Consider the following 27051-nt stretch of genomic DNA (forward strand, 5'->3'; position numbering starts at 1 on the left):
TACATGCAACAGCTTGTAGTAGGAATTAAGTATATGTATGTGGTATGTACAACAAGAAGGAAAGATTTTAAGTCAGATACATTCTTAAAACTATTTTGGCTACCTGAAGACTTGAAAACAAGAGGGAAACAATTTTTCACTGCATTTTTATCTAGTTCAATTTCTTACACTTAAGTTGTCAGTAGATTACATGGACTGCCATACTGCTCAAAATGATGGCTCTCAAAGACAATATGTATGTAAATACTGCACTATATTGTAAAGTACTGTTTTATGTAATCCATTTTCAGATTTTCCTCTTTACGTTATGTCAATTTATTATGCAATTTGTAGGTAGCAAAAGGCGTATAAAAGCTTGGCGTGTGTTCCCAGCAGCATGTGTTGTGTACTCGGCGATTTAAAAAACTAATACTACCGATATCCCCTGAAGTCTCTATTTTAGACAGCCAGGAACCCAAATTCATTTTACAAGTTGACCAAGATTCTACCTCTCTTTAATAAAAAGGTTCTTAATGAAATGTTCCTGACCTTGGATGACCTTCAATCATATTGTGACCCATAAGAATTTATCTTGTCCTCTATAGGATAAGCGCAATTACAACTAGCTTCCTACAGGATATTTTTTATACGTTTAACTCTATACATGCTCCCTTTCTTTTTGACCACAACAAAGTGACCTTTTAAAAGTTGTACCTCTCCAGTTTTACAAGTTAACACAATTCCGTTACCCTCAGACAGACCTTTTAGCAGTGTGCACTATACATCTTTTCTTTAATCATGCCATATGTGGAAGGGAAAAAAACCCAAAAAAGACTGCACTTATGCAACAGATTTAAACACAGAAAAATATCCAACATCTACATCTTTCTGAAACATCGTTTGGGAGAATTCTGGGTTCTCCACCAACTCTAGGCTGTGATCTTCATTTATCAGGGAAGTCTTGTCTATTGCAACTTGTCACAATTTCTATTTACTGTCCCTTCCCCCATACAGTGGGGAAAGGAACAGTAAGGGACATACAGTGGCAATGTAAGAAAAAGTACTGAAGCTTCCCAACAAAAACACCTTGCCATAATTGCCAACGGTCCTCAATTTCCAGGAACTGGCCCAGTTTTCAAAGATACTGGTATGGTCTCTCTTACCCGGATGCCAGTTACACACAAAGTTCCAAAGACCAATATGGAAAAACAGGGAAATAATGGCTGCTGTTCTGCAATAACACACAGATACCAATGTTGAATACTGAAAACAGTTCTCTACAATTTATATTATGAGTGCATGATTCAGCAAAATGTCCCTGGAAACTACTGAAATGCCTTCAAATCTGCACTGGGAAAAAAAGTGTACTTATTACCTATACACAGTGATGGTAATAAGTACCTACCACCTACACATGTCACTACTTCCTAGTGCCTTTTGTGACTAGGAAGTACTGACATCACCGAAAATAAATAAGTGAAGTGAAATAAAAAATTATATATAATATATATATATACACACACATACATATACACACACACACACATACATATACACACACACACACACACACAAACTGACAGTGGTTTGAGATGTCTATTAGTACAGTGTAAGCAGCAGCTTGTAGAATTTTAAAATATCTTTAGCTTCAACAAGTCTGGACAATAATACCAGAGTTCATTTATGAAAAACACAAGTCAGAAGTTTTTGTGGGGTGGAAATGACTTTGCGGCCTGTGGCACAGCAATGGCGCCATTTGTAATGCTGAAAAATCTCACTCCGCAAAAGGACTTCTTGTTTCAGCACTACTCTACACTGTTGTGCCTACCCTATACTATACCAGCAACGTTCTCACTCTGCCCAACTCCTCCCAACGGTCTGTGCAAACTTCTGCTTCCCATCTTGCTCCGTAAACCTAGGTTCATCGGTGAAGTTCTAGACACAGTTGCACAAATTGAAACCAAAAGCTTATTCTGCAATGTTCAGTTAACATTTTTACGCTTATGAGATGACCTCCACTGTATGTAGTCTGAGGCTAGGACATAGGACTGGCTCTAGCATATCGATCTTGGCCAATGGTAGATCATGGTTAGACTTTTAGGTCAACTACTCACCCACAGCCAAACGTTGCTTGTCCATGATGTGAACACAATTCACCAAAAAATGTTATATAAAGAGATTAGAAGAGGTTGAACTTGATGAACTTTTAAAATTATAATGGCCATCACCGCAAGGAATGCTAAACAAAAGGCCTATTCTTAAACTTTACAGTGGAAGATTTTCATTGTAACTTTGATTTTTATTTCATTTTTTCAACAAGTGAAACATAAATCATATGATTCTGTACAAAGAACCTTCTTTTCACTGGATGCTTGGGTAGGTGGTGTCTTGTTAAATAAAGTTTTACTAGAAATATCAACTGTAAAGAGATGGGTGATCTAACATAAGACAAACTGTGCAGACTCTGCATACCAATTTACAACACTCTAAATCTCTTTAGGTTAAAAAGCTTCATGTCATTAATCCTATAAAAAAGAAACTCCTCCTTATTTAAAAAATATAAACAAAAACCATGAAAATGTGAAATCAGAAAGAGTAATTAATAGGAATAATTAACAAAATCATTAATACATTGAAAATATTGCCTCTTTCGGACATGGGGCCAGCTACATACTATATTGCTAGATTATTTTAAGTAACTTACCAAAAATTTATTTTTATTATTGCAATAAAAAAAATAGTGAAGACATTTGTTTTTTTGGGTAGAAAATATGTAAAACATTTTCAGAGCTGTAGTTGTAAAGCTTTGACAGGTGCCCCAGACCGAAGGGGTTAATCTGCAAATAAACTTTATAGAAAAATATCCAGAACAACAGACATCTCAAAGCAAAGAGGTAACCTTGTAAGCAGCAGGATGATCTATTGAAGACAATGTGTCACCTACATACCAGGCCTCAAACAGGTTCTTTGAATTACACGTTAAAGAATGATGTCACATAGGTCAGGATACATAGCACAAACCTATACCGTGTATATTTAGAACTACCATCTTAAAACTGAACTGTGAATCCCCCGTTTTCCCCAGAGCCCAGGAGTTTCTGGATAGGAGACATTAATGAAAACTGATGCATCTTCCACCAAACATCAACAAAAATTGCTTTACCTCTATCAGCATACATGGGGGCTTACTGTATAGAATTGTCACCTTTAGAATTCATGGAATGTTTGGCAAGCAGGAGGCTTAGAAAAGATTTTTCACTAAACTTACATTTTGAAAACCATAGTGAATTTAATGGAAAAGAAGAATATTTTGCCAACGAGATTCTTTCACTGCTGTAAACCTGCTTTCCGCTACTTTTGTAAATACAGCCTAAAATATCTAAAAGTCACTGACAATACTTACTTAATGGGCTTTGGCCAGCTGATCGCATTGATAACTTCTGTGCGTTAATAAATGTGTACTTACATGAAAGGACTTGAAGCTGCACTCCTGGTTTGCAAGGACATTATTTTTGTCATTCCGAAATCATGCCTAAATGGGTGCGTGACTGCATGGGCCAATAGGAAGCTGCAAACTCAGGCTGCAGCCTCGTATTGGTCCTCACAGCCACCCCCATGCCTGCAGTGTCACATAGCTCCAGATTCCAGCTAGGATAACAGTATCTAGGGGAAAAATGGCTTCCTGGTGCATGCTCTTTTGACCCTACCCGGGAAAGCAGGTTTAAAACATTTAACAGGCCTAGATTTAAATTGCTGGAACACAGAACTTTTACCTGAACAGCACAAGACGACCTGCTTGACGTCACAAAAGAACATTTGTTCACAAACATGACATCATTTCCAATTACAATGTGCTGTTAGCAGACCACTATGCAAAGCAGTTTTCCTGAGATTTTTTTGCCAATGGAAGTTTGAATTAAACCAGCTTCTTTTTCTATTCTAAAGTACAGCCCACCATCTATTCCCAGTTGCGACAATGTTAAGAGAGCTTGGATGCTAAATGTGGTTTCCCGTTTATTATGAACTTAATCAGGATTTTAAGCAAATGAACCAATTGACAGCAATATTCTATCCTTAGAGGGGCTTTTAATCAGAGACGTAGCTTGAAAATTAATGGTCTCCAAAGTATAATTGTTGAAGAGGCCTCTCCAAACCACTTCACAGTTCTGTTCCGTTACTAAAGTCTTTCCAATTCACCAAGATATACTTTTACAAAAGTATCCAGAATAGCAACATACTAATTAAATCGTTACCACAATGCACCAGTTCCCTGAGTTGTGTATGCAGTACTTATTCATACAGTAGCTGTCAAAATGGATTTCAGCAAGACTCTTGGAAGCACACATCTTCCTAGGAGTCCTGTGCCTTTGTTATTGTGTCCACTAATCATTCACATGATCAGTTAAGACACCATTACAGCATACTTGCCAACTCTCCCGGAACATCCGGGAGACTCCCGCATTTTGCGCGAGTCTCCCGGACTCCCGAGAGAGTGTGGCAATCTCCCTGGTCTGCCCAGAAGTGGGCAGAATACGGTACAAACGCCGCGATTCACCGGGAATCGCGGCGTTTGGCTCCGCCCCCACTCTAAATGATGCGATTTGCGTCATTACGTAATGGGAGCGTGGCTAAAATGACGCAATTTTCGGGGCACCGCCCCCTACACGCCTACCTCCTACTAGCAGCTCCCGGAAAAAAAAAATGAAATGTTGGCAAGTATGTATTACAGTTTTGCCTTCAACAAGTTTTTCACTCTACCCCTCACATGGAAAGGAACTTGAATAATAAAAAAACAAAACAAAGTTAAATATAGTTACATTTTTACAGCATGCTTGGAATTGCACCTGGATAGAATGGAGCTGAATGATCTTGGAAGGGCTATGTGGTTGTTATGGAAACTTCTCGAACTGGCTCTTAAATTGGTGAGTCACTATTGAGACTCGTCTAACATCAGATGAATGCAGTCACAAACAAAAAGAAAGAATGCAAGCCTTCCGCGTTTATGTCACCTACTTGGAGAAAAAGGCCACCTTTCAGACATGACTGTGGCGGCGAGAAGCACCTCCCTTTTTATTTATAGAAAGATTATGTACAACAATGACAGCGGGGTCAATAGTGTGGTTTTAGAATCTAGTTAAAAAAAAAAAAAGTATCAAAATTAGTAATTTCAGATCCAACTAACCAAAGAATTTTTTTAGAGTTCTTAATATACATTATATACACTGTCATACAGCAAAGTAGATAGAATTGTTGAGATAGCAGTTGATATGAAGTAACCTTTTTCATGCTAGATTTTAGCACATCTTTTGAGAGTCCAGGAAAATAAATAATATTTTTTCAGAACCCAAAAAGGGCTGTCCCTATGTGGAGATCAGAGAGCTGGCTGAATGCATGTACAACCCATCATTGGTGACAGGGCCAGCACCATCATGTTTGGGGATATCTAAAATACTGAACGAACAATATAATTGCCTCTATTGGTTATAACTCACAGTTGCTCATCCTACAGTAAACTCCAGCAGCCTATTGGAGATCACTGCCGAAGGATAAACACACAGTGCTACTTCCTGTATTCAATGGGCTGAAGAAAAGTCAGTGACAAGTAAAAATGATGTTTGCTTTCTACACTAACCATCAGGAATTGTCTGTATTTTGCATTAGCAAAGAGGTATGATCATCATCAGCTATTTATATAGCACCACTAATGCCACAGCACTGTACAGAGAACTCACATCAGTCCCTGCCCCATTGGAGCTTACAGTCTAAATTCCCTAACATATACACACACACACACACACAGATAGAGAGAGACTAAGGTCAATTTAATAGCAGCCAATTAACCTACTAGTATGTTTCTGGAATGTGGGAGGAAACCCGAGCACCTAAAGGAAACCCACGTAAACATGGGGAGAACATACAAAATGCCACACAGATAAGGCCCTGGTTGGGAATCGAACTCATGAACCCAGTGCTGTGAGGCAGAAGTGCTAATCACACTAAGCTACCGTACTGCCCAAATAATAGCTTTATACTGCATATTTTCCACCAAGAGTGGATCTGATCAAGAAGAATAAGAAGCAGGGTTGTCTGTATTAAATATTAACCATCAGGAATGGGGAAGTCCATATTGTATATTAGCCAATATGAATACGGTCTATTGGACACTAGCCACTAAAACGATAAATCACTCCTACAATGTGGATAAGCCACATGGATAGTTTAACAGCAGAGTTCTTTGCATGGCTCCTAACATTGTCCAGACAGTTTGGTCCATCTTGATCAAGTGTCGGCAAGTCCAGAGACAACTGTTTCAGTTTAACACCCTTTAATTCCTGCTGGACAATAACCATGATCTGCTATAATTTATAACAAAGAAAAAAAAAAATAAAAAAAAAAAAAAAAATGAATACCGACTAGGGCCAGAACAAGACTGGATAAATCTAGACAAGCCTTGTGCTGCACAGTGAAGATGTGAGATTAGTACAAAGACTGTTTCAACTTTATGTCCATATATTTAATCAATGTTTCCTTCTCTCAAAACTTTTAATAACGGCACCCTATTTATGAACACAATGAAGCTGTTTTTAATTAAAACATTGCCACAACTTAGATTCCATGCAACATATTAAATGTAGTATAATTACTAAATATTTATAATAGATATAAAGGAAACATTCACAAGCAGCCAAGTCATATAGGGATCACCACATAAACACCAACCACTGCCATATTATTAAACCTGCTTTAACAATACCTCTTATATGAGCTGCCCTGTTGCAATGTTCCCATGATTCTGACGAAATCTGAATGCAAAAATAGGACAGCATTAAAAGTATAGGGAGTGCAACACTGGCAAGCACAAGTCTCCTGATACAGGGAGGGGTCAGGGTGAACTGTTTGTAACCCCTTCACAAGAGACTTTTAAATATTTTCAATGGATTTATTACTTTTACTTAGATTTCACAGGGTTTAAATAGTAGGTGCAGGGTTATCATGTGCTAGAACCACTAAAGACAGCAAATACTTTATTGTTCAAGCTTCCTGTAAAAAAAAAATGCAAATGAACTAATGTTTTATAAAATTAAGCTTTGCTTGTGCCTAGCCTAATTTCTTAAAATGGTCTCACTCGACATTAAAAGTCAGCTGCAACACAGTGCCAACACGCCTTGTCAGGGACTACAGCTTCTTACTTCACAGAAGCAATGAATTCCACTTTCAGATGGAACAGCCCAGCAGCCACATACAGAGTAATGGATTTATGAATAGCTCAGAGTGGTTGCAGTTCAAAGGTCACTCAAGGGATGGTCATGATATCACCTCACACATACAGGAGAACGTTTGCACAAATGTTCCGTTTGAGGTATGATATTTCTATTTGTAAACTTTAGATCTTATGCACCCAGGCAGCTTTGACCTGAATGTTTCAACCCAAACAGGAGGAAAAAACTGGGACAGAATAAATCTATGGTTTCCTATCAATATTTAAACAAAATACATATCTTACATTCATTCCCATATTAGTCTATAGAAATCAATAATCCCTATGAGAGTTGGATCATAGGGTCAAAAGAAGCCTAGTACAGAACTTTATTCCAGTTCTGTACTGTTCCATTAAGCTTGAGATGCCATACATTTGATTTTACATGGGCAGGAATTTTCTTTACTTTATCATAATTTCCATATTGGATTTCTTGATCAGCCAGTTTTAGCTTATTTATATTTACTAAAACTTTTTTTGCAAAATGTTTTGCAGTACATTGTACAAATATTTAGCTTTTTTGTATATACCAACTGTGCACAATTCTGTGAAGAAAACAAATAAATAATATACGTTTCTTTCTTCTGTGCAGCTTTCTCTTCTGAACTAATTGGACATCATGTCCATACCATAAAATTAAATGTTTTGGGCAGGTATTCATTTAGCAAAATTCCAGTTAGTCTGAAAACTTGTATAACTTCGTAATATTTACAAATTCTCTCTTGTGCAAAAGTATTCTCAACGGTTACGCTTCATGTATGCATTTGTTCTATCCACACCCTGCAGCATGTAAGGAAAAAGAAACAAGGACACTTCCAGTATAACCTAATGCAGTGTTTGCTAACCTGTGACACTCCAGGTGTTGTGAAACTACAAGTCCCAGCATGCTTTGCCAATATATAGCAGCTTACTGCTAGAAGGGTATGCTGGGACTTGTAGTTTCACAACACCTGAAGTGTCACAGGTTAGCCAACACTGCCTTAATGGAAAAAAGACACATGATTTACATCATAGAAGCAGAGACATCACGCTGCTGTAAATTAAGCCCCGTCCCTGCAGCACAATGCTGCAAATCACAACAGGGGTCACAAGTTGGCAAGTATGTGTATACAGTACACCTGAGTAGCCCGGTGGTTAGCATTGCTGGCTCACAGCTCTGGGGTCATGATTTCAATTAAAGCCCTATCTGGGTGGAGTTTGTATGTCCTACCTGTGTTTGCGTGGGTTTCATCCCAAAGTCAAAAAAACAATACTGGTTATTTAATTAGCCACTGACTAGACATGACCCTAGTGTGACTGATGTGAATGACAAATATTCTCTGCACAGCACTGACTATATGGTGGCGCTATATAAAGAGAAAATAATAAACCATATCCTAGTCATATAGCTACATATTGATTTAGCAATGGCAAAGTGAAAGATATAACAAATAAAAAAAAAAAATCAGAGACATATAGAAAATCTGGTGCTCAGACATCTGTGCTAAAAAGGTTAAAATAAAAACCACACCAACTTTATAAAACGTTATTAAGCACTTCCTTAAATCTGAGCGACTGCTTTAAATCATATTTCAATGTTTCAGAAAGCTAAAACCAGAGGTGCAAGATTAATGCCAAAGAGGAACGGACTGGTTTGGGTTCCAAATGAGAAAGTTTATATCAAATCACATTTTTTACATGAAAGTGGTTCATGAAAATTACATCTAAGCAGTTAGCACTGGGGATTTTCTACTAACAAAATTACAAAACATACAAATATCTAGTATCCCATATTTGTTTCCACTGACTATACTGCACTTAAAAGTTAATTCCAGATTAGATCCTAAGGATTTATGCATATTTGACTTTTTTTGTTCACTAAATTGCCTCTTCCTCCATGATTATATTAGAGAAACTGGTGATCAGCCATACAAAGCAGTGCATTTTCACCCATCATTTTCATCCCTTAAGGCAGTGATGGGCAACAGATGAAACCACAGCTGCCAACAGGCCAGCGAGTCTTCACTTGCAGCTCCTAGTTCTATGTTCCCACTCCAAGTACAAAACATAAAACAGAAAATAAAAAACTGAATGCAGGATGCAGCACTTCTTACAATCAATTAATGTTATATTGTTAGATTAGTAGTGTCCACCATCATCAGGGGTGATTTTAACATCCCCATTGATAATGCACATTCCACCTGTTCTTCCAAACCTATATCTTTAACTTCCTCCCTTGCCCTCTCCCAATGGACTGACGACTCTAATCATCAGAATGGCCACTGCCTTGATCTTCTTTTCTCTAGACTATGCTCAGTTTGTGATTTCCTAAACACGCATTTCCCCCTCTCAGATCAACACCTTATCAACCACAAGCTCCCCCTGATATTACTGTACCTCATTGTCTCCAAATCCTAGCAACAGTCCTTGATCTAGTGGCTCCAGCAACCATTCATACTCCGTATCGTAGCACACTAAAGTAACACATAATGTTCAAAAACTTTCTCGCAAAGCAGATGACTGTAAATAGCAGTATATATGAGGAAATCATTAGAGGTATGAGATTTAAGCCACTCATATCAAAATGCGCTGGGTTTGCTAAACAAACATACTTCCAATCTCTCATCTCTGCTCAGACTTCTAAGGCCAAACACCTTTTTAACACACTTAAATCTCTTCTCAACCCTTCCACTCCAAACCCTCTGACTATGATCAGTGCCCAAGAACTTGCTTTAAAAATACTTTAATGACCAGATTGATAGGATCAGACTTGAAATGGTATCATCTTCCTCAGTAAACCACCAGCTCAATTATTTCATAGCACCAGCCTCATTTGATCCCAAAAATGAAGATGAAGTATATCATCTTCCTACTCTACCACCTGTCCTCTTGATCCTATACCCTTCCAAATTTGTAGGTCCCCATCTCCTGTGCTCATCCCAAACCGAACTAAAATCTGTAATCTCTCTCTGACTCTACTGGTAGATCACCTTTATTTTCAAACATGCAGTCATTACTCTTATTCAAGAAAAAACACACAACATGATTCTAACCCAAAACACACTTTCAAGTTATCATCCCATCTGTCAGCTCCCATGCCCCACCTAACTCCTCAAAAGAATTGCCTACACTCGCCTCACATGACCTATGACCTATTGGACCCTCTTCAGTCAGGCTTTTGTTCCAAACACTCCACAGAGACTGTATTGCCTAAAGCTGGGTACACACTACACAGTTTTCATCCAATAATCGGCTAAATCAGCCAACATACGACCGCTCAGTCAAAAGTCGGGTCAGTGTGTGCAGTGACACGATGGTCGAAAGTCTGCAAAATTGGACTATTGTCGCCTCATTTGGTTGGTCGTACTGTTTAATATTTTCGTTCCAATCTCATTTCCGCTGTTTAGTGTGTATAAACTTCCGACCGATCCACAACAGTGAGTACGAAATTAGTCGTTGCTCACGACAACATGGCTGTAAAAAGTCGCTAAAGGGACGTCCGCTCTTCCCTTTATTGTCCTAAACAAGGCTAGTGTGTATGCAGTCCATGGACCGAGCGATCGGAACATCGATCGCATGTAAAATTGCTCGGCATAAAAAGTTGGTCGAAATTTCTGTAGTGTGTACCCAGCTTAAGGTTGTCAATTATTTGATCACTTCTAATTCTCCTGAATTCCAAGGTCTTAAAGACACTGTCCTATCCCGATTCTTATCCGACCTATATAAAAACACTATTTCAATTACAGTTTCTCTAGATTCCTTCTCCGCTCCATTTATCACTTGGGAGTACCACAAGGCTCAGTCCTTGGTCCTTTGTTCTTCTCCATCTATACCATTTCTGTTGGAAAACTAATAATCTCCTTTGGATTTTACTATTATCTCTATGCAGAGATACATTTATTGATACTCTGCTGATCTCTCAACATTTGTGTTGGTCTGTGTTACTGACTGTTTTTCTGCAATCATTCTTGCATGTCCTCTGTTCCAAACCCTAAAGCCCTACTGAATTTGCTGGCGCTATATAAATAAAATGATGATTAGTAGTGGGTGGTCATCGGTAACCCCAATGTGTGGGGACATGCAGGAGCCTGCGAGTTGCTTGAGTGACAGTTGGGGGAAGTCTGAAGAGAATTTTGGAGTAATCTAAGGGCATGTAGATCATTTTGGGTTAGTGGAAATATTTTGCAGCAAGTGGGAGGGCCGGGATCTGAGAGGCATGTGAAAAGTCACATGGGGCATTTGGGGATGATTGATATGTGGTAACAAAGTCATTTTGAGGCTTTTTTTTCTTTAAAAAAAAAAAGCCTCAGAAAAAAAAAGTAATATGTGGCCATTTTGAAGATTAGAGGGTTGCAACCTGATACACCTTTGAGGTGTATTAGGTTTCCAATCACTGTCCTAAGTTGTTTGACAAAAGGCCAAAACCACCTATCATACTCATTGGATCAGTTAGGGCTCATTTACACTTAACCGCTTATATTGCACTTTTCACGTTAATAAACACATGAAAAGTGTGTTAAAACTTGGCTTAAAGTGAAAAGGTGCTATTCACAAGTTTGCATTCTAAAATTTGAACACTGCATTTAAAATGTTAGAACATGGCGTAACCCATATCTCATGCATTAATATGCAATACGGGTACAATATATTCTATTGGTAAAAGCACAGAGCATAAAAAGTTCATGGAAAACACATTAAAAATGCGTCACTAAAGGATTAGTCTTCATGCGTTTTTTACTAATATTCCCAGCGCATATATGTGAACAAGCCCTCGGGTAATCAGTGTGAATTTCTGGTCACCAATTGACTTATTTATGGATCATGTCCTCTCACACACTAAAGTTTTTGGGGTGTGTTCAAATGTCTCAGTTTAACATACAGTACCACTATTTATTCCCTGCTGAAGTGTAAACTACTAGAGCACAGCCTGTTTGTCACTACGTACATACAATTAGAAGGGAGCAAACAAGAACACATTTGCTCTTTCTGTAATTTATATTTTTGCTAAAATTATTTTTGACTGCCTGTGGTAGTTTGGGCGAGCCACTTTATCCAGTATGACTGGCCTACACAAAGATGAAGATACCAGAGACTGCAATGATAAATGTAGTCAGTCATTGATTCAAGCTGTTTGCCCAGTATGCCAAGACAGCAATAGCATTGGTAGAAAGAAGGTAAGTATTCTGCAGGAACCTTACAGCTGTCAATTAACAATCATAACCTATAAATTACATTTATAATAGCTCCTAGATAATCTATTTATCCAAGTCTTTCACTTCAGAGATCTTCAATGGTTCATACGAAACCTTAAACATGCTTGGCCGGATTTCCTTGTAAACATTATGCATTTGTTAACTTATGGAAAGAAGCAGCAGTCATGAGCTTTAAAAGACTCATATCCGGGTGTTGAAAAACAATGTTATTAAAAAAGTCTAGGTAAAACCTTGTACCTTATACTCACTGTAACAGTGTTCGATGGGTGTTCATTAATGCATCTCAGAATTTCCCCACAGCATAATGTACAATGTATTTCATGCGTGTCCCCATAGAACTCCAAAAACACACATTTAATGCTCGAAATTAAACCCCATATGTACAAGGTTTTAAGGGTATCTAAACCATACCCTCAACTGTATTTTGCCTGTATAAAGGTTTATGGTGTGAACTAGACTGGAAGTTACAAAAGCACCTTTTTGACATTAAGAAGCGTATTAAATGGATAAAGAATAATGTGCCTAAATCACGGTGTTCAGTTGTGCAGTTAAAGGCCTCTGGACCACAGTGCCAAGTATGAGCTGTAGTCATTCTCACAGCCCCAACTACCAATACCATTGCGCACACACACACAGACTTCACCTGCTCGGACTACGGAGAGCTCCCCCCCCTCCCCGAGAAACAAACTGACACTTGTCAGCCCTTCTTATGCCCGTTTCTTTCTTGTTTTTTACCTGCCACCCCCAATCCTCAGGGAGCTTTCAGCTCATGTACCTGAGAGACAGCTGGGACTCAAGGCTCTTTGGGATGTGGATCTGTTTATACTTAATAAAGCTGTTCAGCATTGCTTAAGAGAGAATGTTTCTTTAGCTTTAACATATCACTTCGGAGCAATAAAATTCCAGAGTTTGGATTAGTGTGATTGGCTTGCTGGTCTCCTTGTTGAGAGAAATGATCCCCATAGATTGTAAGCAGGGCCCTCTTACCTCTGTCTGCTTTACCCAGTATTGTTTATTTATTGTTTATCCCCATTTGTAAAGTGCTACGGAATTTGCTGGCGCTATATAAATAAATGTTGATGACGTAGACTGCAAATTGGTGGATTTACACACAAGGACAGGACCAGTGAAGTCCCACTGAATGCAATTAACATATACAGTGCATCCGGAAAGTATTCACTTTTTCCACATTTTGTTATGTTACAGCCTTATTCCAAAATGGAATAAATACATTTTTTCCCCTCAAAATTCTACACACAATATCCCATAATGACAATGTGAAAAAAGTTTTTGGGAGACCTTTCCAAATTTATTAAAAATAAAAAACTAAGAAATAACATGTACATAAGTATTCACAGCCTTTGCCATGAAGCTCAAAATTGAGCTCAGGTGCATCCTCATCATCCTTGAGATGTTCCTACAGCTTAATTGGAGTCCACCTGTGGTAAATTCAGTTGATTGGACATGATTTGCAAAGGCACACACTTGTCTATATAAGGTCCCACACTTGGCAGTGCATGTCTGAGCAAAAAGCAAGCATGAAGTCAAAGAAATTGTCTGTAGACCTCCGAGACAGGATTGTCTCGAGGCACAAATCTGAGGAAGGGTACAGAAAAATATCTGGTTCTTTGAAGGTCCCAATGAGCACAGTGGCCTCCATCATCCGTGAATGGAAGAAGTTCGAAGTCACCAGAACTCTTCCTAGAGCTGTCCGGCCGTCTAAACTGAGCGAACGGGGGAGAAGGGCCCTAGTCAGGGAGGTGACCAGGAACCTGATGGTCACTCTGTCAGAGCTACAGCATTCCTCTGTGGAGAGAGGAGAAACTTCCAGAAGGGCAATCATCTCTGCAGCAATCCACCAATCAGGCCTGTATGGTAGAGTGGCCAGACGAAAGCCACTGCTTAGTAAAAAGCACATGGCAGGCCGTCTGACGTTTACCAAAATCCACCTGAAGGACTCTCAGACCATGTTCTCTGGTCTGATGAAACAAAGATTGAACTCTTGGGTGTGAATGCCAGGCGTCATGTTTGGAGGAAACCAGGCACCGCTCATCATCAGGCCAATAGCATCCCTACAGTGAAGCATGGTGGTGGCAGCATCATGCTGTGGGGATGTTTTTCAGCGGCAGGAACTGGGACACTAGTCAGGATAGAGGGATAGATGAATGCAACAATGTACAGAGACATCCTGAATGAAAACCTGCTCCAGAGAGTGCTCTTGACCTTAGACTGGGGCGACGGTTCATCTTTCAGCAGGACAAAGACCCTAAGCACACAGCCAAGATATCAAAGGAGTGGCTTTAGGTCAACCCTGTGAATGTCCTTGAGTGGCTCAGCCAGAGCCCAGACTTGAATCCAATTGAACATCTCTGGAGAGATCTGAAAATGACTGTGCACCGACGCTTCCCATCCAACCTGATGGAGCTTGAGAGGTGCTGCTAAGAGGAATGGGCGAAACTGCTCAAAGATAGGTGTACCAAGCTTGTGGCATTGTATTCAAAAATACTTGAGGCTGTAATTGCTGCCAAAGGTGCATCAACAAAGTATTGAGCAAAAGCTGTGAATACTTATGTAAATGTGATTTTAGTTTTTTATTTTTAATAAATTTGCAAAAATCTAAAAAAAAAAAAATTCACGTTGTCATTATGGGGTATTGTGTGTAGAATTTTGAGAGGGAAAAAAGGAATTTATTCCATTTTGGAATAAGGCTGTAACATAACCAAATGTGGAAAAAGTGAAGCGCTGTGAATACTTTGCTATTTGAACTTTTTGTCCTATAGGTGCACTTAGCATCCTAGAACTATTAGGGTGCCTATACTGGTTTGTGTTATGGATGGTGGACCCAATTAAATGTTAGTTTTTAACGAAACTGTAAAGAAAAGACAGGGCAGTGTCCTAACATCCTTTATATTTTTATATATAGTAAAAGAGTAATATAAACAACCAGGCTTAAACGGATTTACCACTGCAGTTTTGCGTGTGCTAGTCTCCCCCTCCTCCCTCTTCATCAAAATCAACAAATAAAACATCCCAGAACTTGGGGTCAAAAACGAAATACTGCTGGAATGGGGTGAAATGTTAGTAAAGCAAAGGACAGCGTGGTAGTTATTCTCCTTGCAATAACATTGGCCAAGCCACTGTCTCTTAAACCACCAGTACAAGACAATAACAGCAAACAATGGGTCTGCTGTCCACTGCCTTAACTCCCCAAAGGTCAGCCACTGAAATGGTTACAGATTGTTTAGGTACCACAGTTTATTCTCAGGGTGGGTCAGGAGCTTGGACACACAGGCACTGGAACATTCCCACCCAGAATATTAATCACAAAGGGGAAGTGGCTATCCTTCTGCCTCTCTTGCACAATACTATACACCCAACTCTGTGCAGGAGATGGATAGGGGTATCCCTAACTATGTTGGTGGCCATGGTCACAGGAAGGGGCGCAAGCACACAGCTAACAGTTCATGGAATGTTACCGTGCCCACATAAAGGCAAGCCTGACACAACTGCTTGCCCCCCACTACTGGCCAAGCGTTCCAACGCAACTACACGGAGTGTTATGTGGCACTATGAACAGCCGGGTGTCATCCCAATCAGGTTGAAATGGGACAGGCTATGTGGGGAGTGAAGCACCAAGCCCCCTGCCTACCACTTCAAAACTTTTTGCCAAAACGCACAAGGATATTTGGTCCATGTCATTTAGTTTTAACAACTGACTTATTTTAGGTATTGTATAATTAAAACAAAAGGTTTGCCTTCATGTTATAGAATTTATTGTGCTAAACAGCAGTAATATATTTGAAGCAAAATTGATACTTGTGTTCATCAATGTATGTCCTGGTGTAATATTGCTGGCTATGGAAAAGGACTTGTAAATATTTTAGAAACAGCGCAAAACAAATAAAAATATTGAACAGTAAGGCTTCATGTAACAGTAAAATCTGTCAGCAACAATACCCATTATTAGACAATAATGAGATCTGAGGGGGAAAAAACAAAATTAAAAAAAACAACTTATTTAAACTGGTTTCCATGGAAACTAAAACCGAGCTTCCCAAGCCGATTGTCTCTAAAGCACAACTCACACCCTCTTCCCTCCCCACTGCTTTCAAATCCTTTTACCACCCACTTCCCCACCCTTTCAATCACCCTGGATGCCACCTCTTAACAAGACACTCCTGTCCCTCTCTCCGTCACCACAAGGCAAACTGGTTTAAGATAAACACTAGGTTTACATCAGTAGAAGGGTGTGTGCACAGTCCCCATAACAGTAGCTACAAAGTGTCAGAGCACAAAAACATCCTATCAGGCATAATGATCACTACCATAACGAGTCAAGTTAATATTTAAATAGAGCAAAGGTATCACACACAGAGCAGTTGTATTCTTGGCCATTTTAGCCAAGTAAAAAATAAAATATAACTTGTTAATTGTAGAAGTATATAATTCACACCATGAATGTACACAATGAGTCAGTGCTTAGAATTAGGACTATATAAATACCATACATCACACACCTTAAGAATCTTGTACTATTTGAATTAATTAGACGGAGCATAATAACCTGCTCTGGGTCTGCACAATGTAAACAGTACACAACCTGTGGATACCAATAAAAATTACAAGGCAAAAATATACAAATTCATCTTTTCAAACTGAACTACTGAAATAATTTTAACAACTACAAATATATAGCTTAAGAAGAAACTTGTAGAAAGGCACACACAAAAAAACAACTAACTTTAGCATAGACCTAGAGAAATGAAAGAATAAAATGGAAAAAGGTAGCAAAAGAAACAACACTGTCCCCACATCTTATGTTGACTTGATCTATTCATGTAAAGGTGTGGTACATGCCCCCTGAGCTTACTAGGGGTTAACAGACTGTTCTCAGACACCCCGGGGCAATCCCGATTCGGGATGACTAGGGGCACATTTAGTTACCTTACCTTAAGCCTCCACCAGCTGTGCCTATGTCTTGCTTTCTTGGAACGACCGGTTCGCTTTCCCTGCCCAGGGAAGACTGCAGTGTCTTGTGCTTGAATATGTGAGAGCTAATGTCTGAACAGTGGAACTGACAGGCAGTCTTCCAACCCCTACTCTCTAGACTGCAGGCTTCAGTGAAGGAAGGAGGGGCAGCTCTGTGCTAAAGGAAGAATCAAATCCTCCACCCCCTCAGGGTTCACCATGACATCATTGTCAAAGGATTGTGGGAGAGGAGGTGGATAAGAAAAAAAAAAATAGAACGAAAAAACTAATTAACCTGTTTAGCGCTGGAAATTGTCCATGTTATTATTTTAAAATATGCATGCGAGTTAAACAACTTAAAAAACGCACTTAAATAACTAGATACTTAGGTGTATTCACAGCAATTTGATGTCTCAAAACACATTAGAACTTTAAAGTGCCATTATATATTTGTATAATAAAATAAAGCATTTGACACAATAGTTACTGTTGGAATTACTCGATAATGTTAATGTTTTCCATATTTTAAGGTTTATTTTGTAAACATAAAGAACATTTTTCTTGATCTGTCTGTACAGATGTACTCAGCAGTCTCCAATCACTTCATTGCTTTATACCAACCTTTCAATATCCTTTTTCCCTGTATTTCTGTTTTTCCACTTTTCTCTTATTGAAATAAGCTGGGTTGGAAAGATGGCTTTAGACAGTCACAGAGTACAAGGCAGATCCTTTAAATTAATTAAATAGATACAAATTATTACTTTCGGACCTGTAGCTGAGAAAATAAGGGCAACAATATATACTTTTTTATATGTTACCTGATTCTCTCTATATAATGCACATAAACTAATGTTTTTCCAATCTGCCATAACAAATATTTCCTTGCTGTCTTGTAAAAGAAGCAATATATAACATAAACCATTTTTTTTTTTTTAAATGTAATAAAAAGTTATTCCCAGTGTAACAAATCCATCACAGATGAATGACAATTTGTCATTGGTCAATAGATATGGGCTACAGTAGCCTAAGGTCTAGGACAATGGTTCCCAAACTGTGTGCCACGGCTCCCTGGGGTGCCACAGCGATCTCCCAGGGGTGCCGCAGCCAGGGCCGGTGGTAAGCAAGGCAGGGGACTACTTGGTAATTATTTTGGCTTAGGGGTGCCTTGAATAAATTATTGAGACCGTAGGGGTGCCTCGAACTGAGAAAGTTTGGGATCCACTGGTCTAGGAAGTTAAAGTGGTGAGAAGCGGGACATTCTGGTACTATTAAGACACTAATTGACAAACTGAATTATCTAATTGGTTTTATTTGAAAATGAAAGTCAAGTGTTTAAGGCCTCAAAAACGTATGTTATTTTAAAGTGTTTAAAGCACGTTCTCAGGGACTATTTAATGAGCTTTGTTGCTGATAGGCCAGAAAAAATATAAGTGAATGGACTTGTACACACACAGTAACTGACAAGTGTTCCCTTCCCTTTAAGCTGCTTCAATTTCCCATGTTGCCTGCAGCGTTCACCTGTAATAAAATTTGGTAAAATACAATTGAGTTACCTGGGAGCACTGATTAAGTGTATAGTACACTATGCTGCAGAGAAACTTTGAGACACATTAATGGACTTGCTTCTAAGAGTTTGTTAAGTGAGGACAAAGCACAATGTTTTATCTATGCTTTAAACTTCAACGCCCATGTGTGCCTAAAATAACAGTAGAATTTAGGTTTCTGCTCAAATTGTGTTGAACACTGCTCAGCTGGTGCTGATTACTGGTCCAAAGGTGCAAGATGCTGGTCCAAGGGTGTTGATTACTGGTTAAAGGGTGCTGGTTCATATGCTTAATGTAATGCTCCCATTAAATTTTTGAAGTCCCCCCCAACTTTTGGAAGTTACTGCCTGTCACCCCCATCTCCTCCACAGCTGTGCTACAACTCAAAAAGAAAAAATGCACTATGACTCGGTAAAATGAATGCACAGTCCTCTGACTCACGCTGCCCATGGGCAAGACCACAAACTGTTATGCCACTCCTCACTGACAGCAAGCAACATATAGCTACAATTCAATGCCACAAGAATGTTTGAATCATTTGTCCATACTTAATTTTCATCAAGAAGTATTGCACATGGTAAGTTGCTTCACTATAGAGAAATGCTTTTCTTGATGTACTATGTTCGGAATGTTTGATGCGTAAGACACACCACTGCGTAGTGTTGATGGGATTATATTGTTCAAGGATGTTTCAATATAAAGAGTCATTCTTGAGTCATGTTTAATAAAATATAATTATCATAGAGGTAAACACAGATATATTTGCTTATTTCTGAATGTCAGTTGGATATCTGTACAAATATATAACTTGCACATTGAGCAATCACTGTCTCCCCAACATTTTAGCTGTGCTTGGTTACAGCTCTATGCTGGTTTCCAGTCTAAAGATATTGGGTGCTATAACACTGCTTGTTACAGACAGCAGACAGGAGTATGACCTGTCAGACACAGATAGGGATTAAAATAATTGACCTGGGCCTCAAAACTACAGATAAAGCAACTGTGCTAAATTATTGTGCTGCTTGTCAAGATTTCAGCATTTAGTTCCTGTCTTCTCTTCAACTATGACATATTTGGACTACTCTACTGGCTTTCCTATATACTCTTGCATGACTTCATCTCTGGTTTTTCTTACACTTGCTCTGGGCTTGCATTGTTAACTCAACATATGTTGCCTTTAGGGAGATCCAGTCTTTGGAATCTATTCCTGTGTATTGCAGTAATCTTATCCTTCCTTTATTCAGAGTTTCTTCACACCCAGGTCACAAACCAAGGTCAGGATTGGGGAGAGCACTGGTTGAGATCATTAGCTGAGGTCATAGGCTAGGTGCCTTAAATAGAAGCAGTGCAGTTGTTGGCATCAATGAGACATGATGTTAAATGTGATGAGATGAATATGTCTCCTCAAGTATGGACTCAGCTTCATGGACATTCATCTCTCAGCAATCTGCGTTAGCATCTTGTGAACGCACCCATGCACTTTCACACGCTGGTGCACTGGATTTTTATTATTTGTTGACCCGTGCAAGACAAGTACATTTCCCTAATATTCTTTCCCTTTTTGGTTGGATATAAACTGCAAGGGAGCATCTAGTCTTGAACGGAAGTCTTCCCCATAATCATGACCAACTTTTATCTCTTATACAGGACCTGTAGCCCTTTGGAAAGAAGCATAATTCAGATTACCAACTGACATGGACACAGGGTTCCCTATGCAACTAGCAGACAGATGCATAGTAAGTAACCCATCCCTTGAACTTTATTCTCAATGGAACGTGTACTACAAAACAGGTAGGTATAGGTACACAAGTGGCATTCATTGATAGTGCGTGTGTGTAAATGACTGTACTGTTGGTTATTGTGTTGATTCTAGATGTACATGATAATTGTATTTTTTAGTTCTTAAGCATAGCCAGATAAGTCCTAATTAAATCTGGTAGGGTCTGGGACCGGGTGATTAAAGAATGACAGCACCTTGCTTCCCCAATATCCCCCCTCCTTTTCTCCATAATAGGAAGCTGGAAACAGTTGGCATTTAATTTCCATAGGAAAATCATGGAAGGGGTTAACTCTCTCTCTCTCTCTCTCTATATATATATATTTATTGCACCCAATTGTAGGAGCTTCAAATTTATCTAATCTGTGATTAGTGGCAATGGATATCTATTTTGAATAGAAATGTCACTGTCAGCACGATTATCCACAAACAGTTGCAAGCCACAATATCATTGCCCTGTTTTTGATCAAACACATCTAAAGAATGTTGCTACTGTGAAGGCAATTTGTATTCCATGGAAATAGACATAGCCAACTCAGCACTCTTTTCTTGTGATTTTAAACAATACTGTTGACAAAATAAGGATGCCAAAGACGGGTTGGGTACTAATGATCGAGTAGCAGAAATCCGACAACACTTTCTTCGATAGGAGAAGTGCGATTTTGAAGTGTCCTACCTTCACCTGACAACGACTGGTTGGAGAACGTGCTGTCAGATATTTTGTAGTCGTGGAAGTTTCAATAAGGGCATTTTATCCAATATAATGTCCCATGGGTAAAGCAAAATCGGTTGAAATACTAAACCCCCTAGAACCACTTCATGAGGTCCTGACCTATAGCAGCTGTCTTTCCAGGCAACACAATATGTTCCAGAGAACTCAGTAGTTCTTAACTCTTTATATTAGTGGCTAATTAAGTCTAAATGATGCTAAGTTGAACAGGATACAGAATGAGGAAGGTGGTGACAATAAGGATCCGAGAAACAGGCTCAAGTCTGAAAGGCAAGTTGCAGGCAATGTCTAATAAGCAGACCAAGGGCAGGCTAGGCATAGGTCAATAGCTAGTCTGGTAATCATCCCATGATCAAGACAGGCAGAGATTAGTAGCAAGTTTGGTATTTAGGCCAAGGTAAGGGCAGGCAAAGGTTAAAAACTAGTCTGGAAAACAGGCTGAGATCAGGGGAGCAGAGGCTAATGGCAAATCCAAGACAAGCTAAGGTCAAGTGCAGAAGAAAGAAGCAGAATCCAATACATGGTTCAGGTCACAACACAAGATCAATACAGGATATACAGAGACAGCATACTGGTACAGACTAAATGATCACTAACACAGATGGTAGAAAGGAACTGGTTTTTAAATGCTGAAGAACCAATGAGTGGGTCTGCTGCCATCTGATTGGTTACAAGACGCTGGTTGCTGTTACTAGGCAACCTGCTTGGTGGACAGAGGCACCCACAGCTGTAATTAACACAAAAGAACACAAATCCACTAATGTGCAAGTGAAATTTGATAACGTTCCTTTTTCCAAAGACAAAGGAATAACAAGATAAAATTATGGAATGCTAGAGACAGGGCTCAACTGATTTATCCAAAGGGAAAGAGCTTTAGCATAACCAAGACCACCTCTTTTTAAATTGGCTGGGTCCAATTGTTGCCTGGCAAATTCTTTTTCTTTCGAAGTGGGCACTCCACCAGATAATGCACAGGAATCGCACAATACAAACACAAATTAAATTTTCTTGTTCTGAAATGGGCTATAAATATTGCCCACTTGCATAGGTTCTATATAGGGATCAGGAGGGCTCATAATCAAAGGTTGCAATGATGCAAAACTTATTTAAGAAAGAACTGATGTCTATTGCACCTACAATTTTCTTGAACATGCTCAATCATTCTAGTATCATTAGTAATGTCGTGGTCCATTAAGCTATCGAGATTCTCAGATGGATCGTTTCATGCCAATTCATCCATAATATTGTCATTAAGGCCCAACCCAAACTGATGTTTCTTAGCTGCCATGTTCCATTTGGTATCTTCAATCCATTGGTGGAACTCCATTACATTTTCCAAAACTTCCAAATTAGACAGAAAAGAATCAGCATGAGCATATGGAAAAACACTTTTATAAATAACCAACAACAGTCGCAAAAGAATTCATTAGTGGACCCTGTCTTTCTATCAATACAGTAGACCAAGCCAATGCTCCTTTTATTAATATCAAAATCACGGCCACATTCAATGGCTCAGCTCTATAAATCCCTGAGAACATCTTAAAACCTAACCATCACTGCATACAATCCCTTTTACATTTGCATAGAAGACATCTGTCCTTGCAAAGTTTGATGACTTGCACCAATGTTAGCCCATTGCGGGCTCCATACTGTGTGGCCAGATTATCATGTCATATATATATTGTGGCAAGAGCCCGCTACTGCAGGAGCACACGCGAACAACTTCTTCCTTTTTATGTAGTTTTATTGTCAGGATGGTAAATGTTTTGGCACTGTATACTTGCACAGCAATCATGGAGACCCTAAACACTAGCTATACATAGACCAGCTCTCTCTCAGGATCAGCCAGCTTTCCCAGCGTTGGTCTCAGTGAACAAATGGCACAAACAAGCTTTTATACATGATACTCCTCCCCCAGCGTTAGCTTGATGGACAGGTGACACACCCACTTTTTCTTTAAGAGAGAACGCCCATCACTGGCTCTGTTTCAACGACCAGACACACCCTGTCTGTTTGCTGAGAGGAAGCAGCTTTTAAATCATGTAAGTTAACCAACTTTAAACTACACATAAGTCTTTACTTGGCTTAACCTGAATCTAGGTGCACCAATGTCTTACTCTGCTTGTATGTTTTCTTTGCATATTGTCAGATAAATGCCTCCCTTTGTTACATATCCCTCCCCCTAGCGTCTCCAAGTTGGGGGACGCGGACTTCGTGAGGAGCGCATATTTTCGTGACAATGCATCTGCATTCTTGTGCAGAATCCCAGGTCTATGTTCTACTGAGAACTTGGCAATTACCTCCCTGTTGCTCTGCATCCATCTCAATGGTGCATGGTCTGTTATTAAGGTGAACTCTCTGCCTAGGAGATAATAGCGCAGAGCTTCTGTAGCCCATTTTATGGCAAGACATTCTTTCTCCACAGTGGTATATTTTTGTTCCCTTGGAAGCAACTTACGACTTAGGTACAGGACAGGATTTTCTACTCCATTCTTCTCCTGTGACAAGACTGCACCTAAGCCTACACCAGAAGCATCAGTTTGGAGGAAGAACCTCCGGGTAAAATCCGGTGCTTGTAGAACTGGGGAGGAACAAAGAGCTAACCGAAGATCAGACTAGGCGGTTTCTGCAGAATCAGACCAAGTTAATCTATCTGGACAACTTTTTTTAACATGTCCGTAAGTGGAGCAGTTCTAGTGGCGAAGTGGCTTACAAACCACCTACTAAGCCTAAAAAGGTTCTTAACTGCGACTTTTTTTCTGGTCTTGCCCAATTTTTGACTGCCTCCACTTTGTCTAGCTGGGGTTTTACACGCCCTCGACCAACAGCGTACCCCAAATATTTGGCTTCTCTCATGGCTATGGCACATTTCTCTGGGTTAGCTGTTAACCCTGCTGACCTTAATAAAGCTAAGACCGCCTCAACTTTGGCTAAATTTGATCCCCAGTCTGGGGTATAAATCACTATATCGTCCAAGTAAGCGGCTGCATAAGCTGTGTGAGGTCGTTGCAATTTATTCATGGCCCTTTGGAAGGTGGCAGGTGCCCCATGCAACCCAAAGGGTAGGACTTTATATTGATAGAGACCATCAGGGGTGGAAAATGCAGTCTTTGGCTTGGCCGTGGAAGTCAGGGGAACTTGCCAATAACCCTTTGTTAGATCAAGGGTTGTTAAATAATTGCTACCAGCAAGATTTTCCACTAGTTCATCCACACGTGGCATCGGATAGGCATCAAACTGCGACATACTGTTTAGGCACCTAAAGTCATTGCAGAACCTAATTGTCCCATTGAGTTTCGGGACAAGCACAATGGGACTATTCCACTCACTAGTGGACTCTTCAATCACATCTAACTGGAGCATATTCTCGACCTCCTTTCTCACGTCCACCCGTCTGGCTTCTGGAATACGATACGGCTTCTGCTTTACAATGACTCCTGGCGCATTGACAATGTCGTGTTCGATTAAGGTAGTGCGCCCAGGAATGGAAGAGAAGACATCCCTGTTCCGGCGAATAATTTCTTCAGTCTGTTATCTCTGCTGAATGGACAAAGCTGGCTCTATGGGCACTTCAGACTTTTCAATGGCAGTACTCACTACCTGAGGAGAGGTTTCCTCATCATGCCAAGGTTTAAGGAGGTTAACATGATATATTTGCTCCTCCCTTCTCCTACCTAACTGGCGGACTCTGTAATTGACAGGACCGACAGCCTCTAGAACTTCATATGGACCCTGCCAATGGGCGAAAAGTTTGCTTTCCTGGGTGGGAACCAGGACTAGGACCTTGTCCCCAGGCTTGAAAGATCGAACAACAGCACTTTTATCATAACTTTTCTCTGTCGTTCCTGAGCCTCTTTTACATGTTGCTGCACAATGGCCCTATCTTTCCTAGCTTCTCATACATTTGGGACACAAATTGGACCAGATTTGGCTCCCTGGGACCTTGCTGCTCCCACCCTTCTTTTAACATATCCAAGATACCCCTGGGCTGTCTCCCAAACAATAACTCAAAGGTACTAAACCCTGTTGAAGCTTGAGGTACCTCACGCATGGCAAACATCAAATAGGGAATAAGAGTGTCCCAATCTTTTTTCTCTTGAGCCACTGCTTTCCTGAGCATGTGCTTTAAGGTGCGGTTAAAGTGTTCCACCAAGCCATCTGTGGATGGTATACAGAGGTGTGAAGTGCCGTAACCCCTAGCAACTGGCACATGTCCTTCATCAGTTTAGACATGAATGGAGTACCCTGATCTGTAAGAATTTCTTTGGGTATTCCCAAGCGTGTAAACATCAATACAAGTTCCTTAGCTATGGTGCTGGACTTTATGTTTCGTAGGGGAATTGCCTCTGGATACCTGGTTGCATAGTCAAGCACCACTAGTATATATTGGTGCCCACGTGCGGATTTTTCCAGTGGCCCCACAAGGTCCATAGCAATCCGTTCAAAGGGAACTTGTACTATTGGTATTGGAATGAGAGGTGCCCTGTACATGGGTTTGGGACAGGTTCTCTGACAAATGGGACAGGACCGGCAATACTTTTTCACTGCCATGTGTACACCGAGCCAGTAAAGCCTAAGCAGAACTCGTCCCCGTGTTTTATCCTCCCCTAGGTGTCCCTCACAGACATGTGTGTGTGCTGCTTTTAATAGTAGGGGTACATGGACCTGAGGAACCATTAATTGTTCTACTTTTTCCCCCTGTACATTAACAACTCTATACAGGAAATAATTTTTAACAATAAAATATGGTATACCTTCTGCAGGCTGGGCGGCTTTCGCTACCCCATTTACCTCAGTCACACTTTTGAAGGCATGTTCCAAAGTGGCATCATTAAGTTGGTCTCGAGCAAAGTCCTGCAGAGGAAACAAAATTGGTATTGCGGACCAGTCTGTATCCTCACTGACAGGCGGGGTGGGCTCATCTGCGACATCACCGACCAATGCTAGTTTGGACTGTGCACGTCTCCCCGCAGGTGGATGCTTTTGTGGAACTCCTGCTGTGACTCCCAGGGTGGCATTCCGGTTTGGCGGTTCCCAAAGATCGATGCCCAGATGTTGTGGATTCTTAGGCGGTTCCTTTAAGACCGGGATTCCGACACTTGCATCAATTGCCGGCATGTCCGGCCGGATGCGCTCACCGAGGACATCATTAAACAGTGGGAAGTCTCGCCCCAAAATGAGTAGATATGGGAGTTTAGGTGCTATGGCAGCTACCACCATAACAGTTTTATCTTTGAGTGTGACTGGTAGTATTGTTCTTTCATACTCCTCTGTCGTGCCATGTACGCAAAGAACCTTCATCTTGGGCAACCGAGAAGTTATGGTTTCGGGTAAGGCAGAGCTGGAAACCAATGAAAGTTCACTCCCCGAGTCAACCAAGGCCAGAACAAGTTTTTGGTTGATTAGCACAGTCACCCGGAACAAACAAGGACTTCCTGATGTAGGACTCATGGTAAAACAGCTTAGAAAAGCAGGCCCAATATGTGCCACGGAACAGTCCATGGGTTCCTGTAGTTTAGGACACTCTGCCTTAAAGTGGCCTGGCTCACCACATTCAAAACACTTCAGATTAGACAGCTTTGCACCTGGCCCTCTGTCCGTAG

General features: G+C 40.2%; 2 protein-coding genes across 2 annotated transcripts in view; both read right to left on the minus strand.

Annotated features, from left to right (window-relative positions):
- Positions 1-17568, minus strand: part of RHOC (ras homolog family member C) — a 42818-nt gene extending 25250 nt beyond the window's left edge. The window contains exon 1 of the mRNA XM_075196259.1: positions 17379-17568. The gene's annotated coding sequence lies outside the window, so the exon portion shown is untranslated. The remainder of the gene's footprint in view (positions 1-17378) is intronic.
- The window catches only part of PPM1J (protein phosphatase, Mg2+/Mn2+ dependent 1J), a 315203-nt gene that overhangs the window by 106741 nt on the left and 181411 nt on the right, over positions 1-27051 (minus strand). The gene's annotated exons all lie outside the window — the stretch shown is intronic.

This window comes from Mixophyes fleayi, chromosome 2 (assembly GCF_038048845.1).
Source record: "Mixophyes fleayi isolate aMixFle1 chromosome 2, aMixFle1.hap1, whole genome shotgun sequence".
Taxonomy (NCBI): domain Eukaryota; kingdom Metazoa; phylum Chordata; class Amphibia; order Anura; family Limnodynastidae; genus Mixophyes; species Mixophyes fleayi.